This window comes from Salvelinus sp. IW2-2015, linkage group LG25, assembly GCF_002910315.2.
Source record: "Salvelinus sp. IW2-2015 linkage group LG25, ASM291031v2, whole genome shotgun sequence".
NCBI lineage: Eukaryota > Metazoa > Chordata > Actinopteri > Salmoniformes > Salmonidae > Salvelinus > Salvelinus sp. IW2-2015.
Genome location: NC_036865.1, coordinates 14,128,375 through 14,138,061, shown reverse-complemented (window position 1 = coordinate 14,138,061; position 9,687 = coordinate 14,128,375). Strand labels below are relative to the sequence as shown.

The 9,687-nt window shown below is 44.6% G+C and overlaps 1 long non-coding RNA gene across 1 annotated transcript in view; it reads right to left on the bottom strand.

The window, feature by feature from the left end:
- The window catches only part of LOC111951764 (uncharacterized), a 13,488-nt gene extending 4,352 nt beyond the window's left edge, over nucleotides 1-9,136 (bottom strand). Inside the window, exons 1-2 of the long non-coding RNA XR_002875644.2 lie at nucleotides 8,864-9,136; nucleotides 8,151-8,261 (exon numbers count right to left, since the gene is read on the bottom strand). This is a non-coding gene — a long non-coding RNA (uncharacterized lncRNA). The remainder of the gene's footprint in view (nucleotides 1-8,150; nucleotides 8,262-8,863) is intronic.
- Nucleotides 9,137-9,687: the final 551 nt, after the last annotated feature.

Below are 9,687 nucleotides of genomic sequence, written 5' to 3'. Positions count from 1 at the left end.
GCAGTTCAGTCGGAGCGCTGTCTGCTGAGAGAAAGCAGTACAGTCGGAGCGCTGGCTGCTGAGAGAATGCAGTTCAATCGGAGCGCTGTCTGCTGAGAGAAGCAGTACAGTCGGAGCGCTGTCTGCTGAGAGAATGCAGTTCAGTCGGAGCGCTGTCTGCTGAGAGAATGCAGTTCAAGTCGGAGCGCTGTCTGCTGAGAGAATGCAGTTCAAGTCGAGCGCTGTCTGCTGAGAGAATGCAGTTCAGTCGGAGCGCTGTCTGCTGAGAGAATGCAGTTCAGTCGGAGCGCTGTCTGCTGAGAAATGCAGTTCAATCGGAGCGCTGTCTGCTGAGAGAATGCAGTTCAAGTCGGAGCGCTGTCTGCTGAGAGAATGCAGTTCAGTCGGAAGCGTGTCTGCTGAGAGAATGCAGTTCAGTCGGCGCTGTCTGCTGAGAGAATGCAGTTCAGTAGGAGCGCTGTCTGCTGAGAAAATGCAGTTCAGTCGGAGCGCTGTCTGCTGAGAGAATGCAGTTCAGTCGGAGCGCTGTCTGCTGAGAAAATGCAGTTCAGTGGAGCGCTGTCTGCTGAGAGAATGCAGTTCAAGTCGGAGCGTGTCTGCTGAGAGAATGCAGTTCAGTAGGAGCGCTGTCTGCTAGAAAAATGCAGTTCAGTCGGACGCTGCTGCTGAGAGAATGCAGTTCAAGTCGGAGCGCTGTCTGCTGAGAGAAGCAGTTCAGTAGGAGCGCTGTCTGCTGAGAGAATGCAGTTCAAGTCGGAGCGCTGTCTGCTGAGAGAAGCAGTCAGTAGGAGCGCTGTCTGCTGAGAAAATGCAGTTCAGTCGGAGCGCTGTCTGCTGAGAGAATGCAGTTCAGTCGGAGCGCTGTCTGCTGAGAAAATGCAGTTCAGTAGGAGCGCTGTCTGCTGAGAGAATGCAGTTCAGTCGGAGCGCTGTCTGCTGAGAGAATGCAGTTCAGTCGGAGCGCTGTCTGCTGAGAGAATGCAGTTCAAGTCGGAGCGCTGTCTGCTGAGAGAATGCACTCTTCAGAGAGGAGCGCTGTCTGCTGAGAGAATGCAGTTTCCAAGTCGGAAGATTCTCTCAGCAGACAGCGCTCCGACTGAACTGCATTCTCTCAGCAGACAGCGCTCCGACTGAACTGCATTCTCTCAGCAGACAGCGCTCCGACTGAACTGTAGCTACTTTTCTCCAGGACTTTTCTTGGTGTAGCCAGCTTACTTTTCTTCAGTAAAATGCAAGATTAACTTTAAGCAAAACCTCAATAAATGTAGCTGGCCACATTCTTTCTATGACAAACATTAGAAATATGATGGCCATGATTAATTTTTGTGAAAAATACATTGCCATTTCATTGTAAGCTCATTTACTTGTGTGGCTGCCAGACAAATAGCGCTACACTTCTGCTATCATCTGATGAAAATTAAGATATATTCTGCCGAATGTGTTACACTAATGTATTTTCTGTGAAGGAAAACTAGAGTTGCACGTCCCTGATCACTCTATTGAAGCAACAAAAACACTGTTGATTTCAATATACAACACCAACCCCACAGCTATCACAGCTCCCGCTTTCTCCTGTTGTGCTGTTTACAAACAAACACATGACTGTCTCAAATGTTCTGTGACACTATTTCAAATAACGTGATAGGTAAAATTAAGAACGCAGTCTGCTTTATCTCCTAACGTATTGCACAAGTTGACTGCAGGTATTTACTTAAAAAGTAGCTACAAATCTTACAATTTATTGAAAAACTTAAGAAATAGTTGAAACGATATTGACGGTATTGAAAAACCCTCCCATTGCTATTTCCAAATACCCCGGTATACTGCCCAAGCCTAGTTTCCACCATGCTTACGCCATTTTAAAGCAGGTCAAAGCAGTCAACTGGGTGGGGATTCCAATGGGTTGTAGCCTCAATGGCACTTCCCATGTTGACACAGACGCTATAATGGCACAGACATAAAGATGAGTCCTCTATCTATATCAATAAGGCTAACCTTTTGTGGTGAATTGAAAGGAAAGGCATTACTGCATATTCAACACTGCCTCAGAAATAGTAAACCATGGAGACAGGACACCCTCTAGAGTCTGGATGAAGGAAAAGCTTCTATTTCTTCCTGTGATGTCAGCATTGGAGAGAGAGAGAAAGCTAAACCACAAAGAACATTGGGGTTAGGGAGTATTAACAGTAGAACAAGGTCACTAAATCTAACCCATTCCATGGAGGAATGGTAGGAGACATGGAGAGGGCTGTGTGTATGTGTCTCCGTGGGGTCATCTGAAGGTATTTATAGTTACTTCCTTTTGGGCTCCCTGTTACAGTGACGTCAGTCTGGGTGGGTCTGGTTCCAACTGAACTGACCAGGCCACACTGGTGTACACACACACACACTTTTACAACCCTGCCCCAATCACACAATGGTTTGTGTCAACTTCCTCTGTGCGTTGTGCCTCCCACAGCCACTTAACATACCATAGGCTTCAGTCAACACATAGCAGAGGACATGGTCCATTAGATCAGCACACCTATATATAACATTACATTAGGATTGGTCTATCTGTGACGACAGGAAAATAGATTCAATTCTCTACTGGGACCAGGCTTTACATGCTGTATAGAGTACATACACAGTCTGGTCTTCATACATAGTTTATAGTGCCTGTATTTGTTTAGGGACACAAAATGACAAAGCAATGTACATTTCCTTCATATTTAAGTGTAACTGCCCCCTCTTCATTTTTTGGCTCAATTTTTGGGGGTCCGGGAGTGCATACAGTATGTGCAAATATGTGTACGATTGTGTGCACAACCACTACCGGTCAAAACGTTTAGAACACCTACTCATTCAAGGGTTTTTCTTTATTTTTACTATTTTCTACATTCCAGGTGACTACCTCATGAAGCTGGTTGAGAGAATGCCAAGCGTGTGCAAAGCTGTCAAGGCAAAGGGTGGCTACTTTGAAGAATCTCAAATATATTTAGATTTGTTTAACACTTTTTTGGTTACTACATGATTCCATGTGTTATTTCATAGTTTTGATGTCTTCACTATTATTCTACAATGTAACAAATAGTACAAATAAAGAAAAAACATTGAATGAGAGGGTGTTTTGAAAATCTTTTGACCGGCAGTGTATATTGTGTCGTGTGTTCACGCAAGTGTGTGTGTTTCCTGCAGCGTGTCTGTTGTGAGATGGGTGGTCCTGTCCCACCGGAGCAGACATGTCACAGGTCACAGCCAATCAGATGGCGGCCCCTCCCTATTTCCTGGAATGCCTCGGTCGGCATTCCCAAAGTGCTCCGCAGTATTCCAGGAGCGTTCCCGGGTCAGGCAGCGCAAACATCCCACTCCCGGCTACTAGAGGGCGCCGCTGAGAGTGTAGGATGTTTACACTGCCTGAAACCCGGAGAGGTCATAGGTCTGCAGTTAGAACTCCCCCTTACCCACAGATCAGATTACCCTAATCCTAAACTTTACACGACTGTGTCTCAATACCCTTTAACAGCATACTGTCCTTGTCTCCTTTCCTTCAAGAGCACTGCTTGGTAAAAAGGTTTCCACCTTGCTTCTATAGCTTGTCATGTCCTCTCAGATCAGTGGTCAGAAAAGGCAGTAGATAAAGTAGTGTCCGGTTTTCACTCACCCCACCGCCACTCCTCCTCTCTCCTGAGGATGTAACCCCTCCCTGCTACTGTGAACCAACTGCCATGAACAGAGCCGTTTCCTCTCCTCCCTCTTTCTCCCACTCTGTTTTTCTAAAGTCCTTTGGGCACAATCATCAGAGATGGTGCCAACAGACAGACAGCAAGGAGAAAGTAGCAGGGTGTGTGTGTCTCCAGTTCGTTCACTTCTCAATGGTCATAATTGAGACCCATCAATATATGAAGTCCCCTGGGGCTGGCCTGTGACACAGAGATATCCAGAGAGGGTGAAACGGTATGTTCCACTAAACATCCTTGGATTTAATTGATCAATTCATGTTACAGATTGGTCATAGTCCACACTACAGGGTTTCTCCATGTATGGCTCTATGTGCATGCATAGTAAAAGCCTCTATGACAAACCCAGTTGACTCTATATAAGCCTAATAGTGATAGCTATAACAGTCGTCGCCATGTAAAGAAATAGCTGTATAGTAGTTGCGATGATAATGGCAGTTGGCTGCTGCAAACATCCGACTGAAAGCCCTATATGAAACACCAGCTTTCAGTCAAGGATGTTTACAGTAGCCCATACTGCCAGCTGTGCTGGAGAGGGTACATGGACACTGCTAAAACCAAACACTGGGCATTACTTGCACTAGGTTTTAGTAACATACAGCATAGTCATATGGAAACCAATGCGTTTGATGTGTTGGATGCATATTCTATTGATTTCGTTCCAGTCTTTACTAGGAGTCCGTCCTCCCAATGTAAAAAGGTGCCACTGGCCGCCTGTGGTACAGCTAAAGTTCCGTTTGGTCAACTGTCTTCAAGTTAGCACCAAAGGTCCAGCAACATCCTAAATACAGAAAAGTGGTGTTAACACGGCACCCGTCAAAATCTCAAATCTTCAATCAACTTGACTCTGTAACTGCAGATTTTGAGTCCAGTATATTGTCACTGGTCTCCAGTAATTTTTCTCTGCCTTTCCTTTGTTGATCTGTAAGCATTCTGTCAGCATGTGACATTCCACAACGACAGCCCCCACACACAATGTACTGGCATATTTACCATGTAAACACCACACAGGGCTTCTGTTTAGCCATCACACACACAGTGAAATGAAACGATTGCTCCTTCACACGCAAAGCAGTACGTCTGCACTGTAGACCTCTCTCCCAGTGGCCTTTCCACCCTTGATCCCACAACCACAATTCTGACTTCCTGCCTCCCCTGGTATCCCTCTCCTCCTCCCACCCCACAATCAAAGTGCTCATCGCCTTGTTTACCACACACACACACACACTCACCCACCCGCCCTAACCTCTGCGTGACATTGGTGTGTGCCTATATGTAGGGGAATAGATGTCTATGCTGTGCGTGTGTGTGAGCCTACATGTATTTGTGCATGTAATTACATGTGTAAGCAGTGACGAGATAAAGTGCGTCACTACATTCTAAAGCACCTTACTCCATGTGCTCCATCCCCTAAACCTGTTCCATCATTCTAACCAACTACCTATTTCACATTTAGTGGACAGTTTAGGTGTGTTACTGTTGGCCTAATGTCCGTGGAATGTCTGTTTTTGTCACATTTGTTCAGCTGTGATACCATCACTAGCATKGTCGGGTGTGTCTGGGTCTGTAAACTGAACATGTGTATCTGTGTGTGTAATTATATAATGTGTGTTTATGTGTGGACCACRACACTGCTCTGGCTTAGACTTCCAGCCTCCATCCCAGTGCTTAGGTCACGGAGGGAACAAAGCAAACTTTATCAGAATACTGCAATCCCACATTCCCCGGATTCTTAGCACTTGGCAACTGGTGAGCACACAGAGGAGAGAAGGGAGATGGGGGGAGGGGGATGGGTGGGAAGTACTGCCTTCCAGTTTTATTTCCATACAGTAGCCTTTCTCACTCTTCAAGACTGACCCGCTGAACTCATAGATCCAAAACCTCTCCTGCTAAAATATCCTGTATGTAATGTGTTATAATTCCATGTGTACCTTATGAGGYGCCATCGGGGTCATAAATCAAATCCAATGTATAAATGTGTGTCACGAACTGAGGCCAGTGTGACCTGTAAATGTTAACACACCGTATCAAAGGTCCTGCCCCTTAACCGCGTATTCCCCCTCTGTGGAAGGTGTCAAAGTCACGGCAAGGTTATGACTCCACCCACAGAAGACAGAGTAGTGTGATATAGCAGGTAGTTGGATAGAGTGAGGGTTAACTTTAGCTTCAACAGTATTAGACTGAACGGCAGAGAACTTTACTGCAAACAAGCTGGTAAGGAAAGGTGGGGAGTTGATAGTGTACTATGTCTGGGGGTTCAATGAGCTCTGGGTCACCCTCGGAATAGAACACACACACACACACACTGGACGGAGAAGCCTAATTCTCGCTTGGTTTAACGGTCTCAGTCATCAAAGCATTCCACCTAAAATCACGCCTGAACCACATTTCTCCTGCCTGCCAGTTGGCAGACACACTCAAAACACCTGTAACACAATTACACACACCCACAAATCACTGCTGCATAGCGGACCTCACAAGAGGAGAAAGGGGGCCAACACAGACTCCCCCTATCACTGGCTTCAGCTGACAGGCTTCCTACAACAGGACAGTCTACAGGACTCCGTGACTCTAGGCRTGATTATAAACAACATGCTATTTGGCTATGCAGGCTCATGACATCTGTTAGCAGTTGATGTTATTCTTTAATAACACAGATCCAAAGAAAATCTGGGGGAGGAAAATAGGTTTATTCAAAAAGGACAAATCATGCTTGGAAGTAGATGGTCATTCTCCCCTGTCCTCAGTGATGCTCTCTCAGTGATTCTCTCCAGTGAACAAAGGGACAGGATGTAGTTTATAACCCAGCCCTAGCCTGTGTTGACCAATTAGAACAAGTATCCTATTTCAAGTTGAATATATAGACAAATTCCTCCCATGTCTCTGCATTAATTCCCTATTTCAGAAATAACACAATTTCACTTTATCGTTAGTACTGTATTGTCCTCTGTCTCTGTGTTGTGTATTTAGCTTCAAAATATTCTTATACCTCCATACTCCGTGGCTATGCAGGCTTATTATTCCAGCCATTATCTTCTGCTTTAACACAAAACATCCTTCATCCAAGTTTATAGCCGCTCTGCTGTAATCTCAACACCCCCCCCCCTACACTCTTAGAAAAAAGGGTTCCAAAATGGTTCTAAAAGGGTTCTTGGGCTGTCCCCATAGGATAACCCTTTTTGGTTCCAGGTAGAACCCTCAGTGTAAAGGGTTCTACATGGGAATCAAAAATGATCTAACTGGAACCAAAAGGGTTCTTCAAAGGGTTCTCCTATGGGGACAGCCAAAGAACCCTTTTAGGTTCTAGATAGTACCTTTTTTTCTAAGAGTGTATGATGCCGGATGACCTCATGCACACTACTAGCTTATGAAGTCTTATGACCTCCATACTCCTTGCCTACGTAGGTTTATGACCTTCCCATTCCTCAACTTTGAAGTCTTATGTCCTTCACTCTCCTAAAGAAAGGCGATGAAGGCTTGTGGTTGTCAAACTGCCAGGGCTGTATGTTTAGCTCAGTCACGTGTTTCCATACCCTATCTGATAGCACAGACCCCGGCCCCTTAACCCTACCCCCTCTGCCATTCAAGTTCTCTCACTAGCTTTTTCCAAGAAATTCTGAGAAGGTCCAGGGTGGCAGTCATATGACCTTGGGACAGGACTCCGCCAGGACTTAATCGGAACGCCGGTATTCCGAGCACGAACGGGAACACTAACAGGATCGGTGAGCCATGACACTGAATAACACCGCTAACTCCCATCCTAAAGGTCAACCAGAGTGCTAATGTCCTGCTGCCCGTGATCCCAATACAAGTAGAGCAAATAACTTTGACAGAGAAAACTTTAACAGTCAGTCATGGTCGTGGGTCTAAACTAAAAGGTCCAATGCAGCAGTTATCTCAATATCAAATCATTTCTGGGTAAGAATTAAGTGCCTTACTGTAATTGTTTTTTATCAATATGGTCAAAAAGAAACAAATATTGTTTCTTAGTAATTAGAAATTTGTCAAACAAGCATTTAGCTAGGACTGTCTGGGAGTGGTCTGAGTGGGGATTGGAAAACTAGCCGTTATTGGCAGAGAGATTTGGAACTCTTTCTTATTGGTGTATTAACTAATATACTGCCTGGTGATGTCACCAGACAGGCCAAAACTCCATCCCACCAAAACAGGCTTACATTTCAGGTGTGTTTTTCAAACAGCTCTTACACTAAAAGAGCATTATCATAATTTTCACAATTTCACAGTATTATTCATATATATGAAAAACAGGAAGTCATGTTTTTGACTGTATTGGGCCTTTAATGGGTGAGGAGTGTTTGCATGTGTGTGTGTGTAGTGAGCAAGCGTTGATGTGTAGGCTATGTGCTTGTATATGCTCTTGAATACATTTTGTTGTGAGTGTGCATCCCTGTGTGTGTGTGTGTAACTCACACTCCCGGTCCAGCATTAACTCCATGACCTGGCCTGTTCTGAGACAGGAAGTGATCCTATCATCTCCATGGGAACGGTCCTGTGAGCTGAGCTGCGCCGAGCCAGAGACCCCTCAGACAGAAGGAGAGTTTAGATCAACACAAATAGGCTCTTTCACAAAGAAAGAGCTTCCCATTAAACAAAACCACTAACACTTACAGTACAAATAGCAATCTTTAGAGGTGAAAAATCATGTCAAAATATAGGATGTCAAGTGTTTTAAAGGAGGGTGTTATATAGACACATTTGGAGGTATAACTAAAATAAGTAGGAGCAGAGCCCTGTTTATAACTTGGGGGTACAGATGCTTCATATTTGCAGTCTTGCAGAGTCCCTTTAACTACTGTAGCACCCTATTTACCCCTGAATAATGGTGCCATTTTTGAGTTTAACAATCAATAATTCTTATCTAAATGTAATTGTACTTGATTTAAATTTGTTTCTAAAGATACAATGATAGTCTTGTCCGCAAAATAAAATAAGTGGGTTTTTGTCCCAGCCATGAATGGCTTGCTATTCTCTGAGTCATTGAATTTGCCTGGGAACTCAACTACATCCCATGGGAACAGCCGAGAATATATTTTCTCCGTGGAGAAAAAAAGGAGGAATAGGCGAAGTTGCGACTCTTCCAACAGCTATCCTCGATTACTTTGGACACACTGTAGACTACTTACCGCTTCACCGCATCCACGAAAAGGTAAAAAGTTAACTGCGCGAAAACGTCAAGTTATGCTGGTCCGGGACGACCAATAAACTATCTGCTTTCGCAGTATTGGCAGCCCGATATTTAGTCGTTTTCGGATTAAGTTCACTATAACTCCAGAAAAGTAACTAGAAAAACACACGAATCAGGCTGTAAGGTATGGATGTAGAGAACTTAAAAATGTTAAAAGCGTCCTTGTCCGCGGTCACCCTTTTTGCCCTCCCTCAGTCTGGAGTTTTTCTACAAAGATTTCTGGACTCGAGTACCTCCCCTTTTCTGGCAGAGCTGACCAATGGCTGGCCGGACTGTGCGCATCGACGGGGAAATAATAGCCTGCTCAGCTCAGTTACCTTGCGCGCGTCCTTCCTTTGCCATCCACCCCATGACCTCCAACTGTCCGTAGATGTTCCAAAAACTCCACAATAGAACGTCCATCCGTTATCTTTAATGGGGAGGTGACAATTTCACTTAAACTCACACACCCCTCTGCAATGTGTTCCTCTATAGTTTGCACCTGTCCTATGAAATCTGTGATGACCAATGCCCTGAGCCCTCAGTGCTATACTACTGAAGAATGTAGAATAGTAGCTTAATAATATTTGTAGTAATTTTGGATCAGATAGTAGAAATGAATAGGAGAACAGCAAATCAATGTGTTTCTTTTTTATTCTGTTTCTGATGCCCTTGGACAAGTAGGTATCACTTTCTCACCCACAGAACTGTAAGATGCCCATGCATCTCTCCCCATATTTCCAAAGTGATGTTTAGGAAACAAACCAGCTGGTGAAAGGGTAG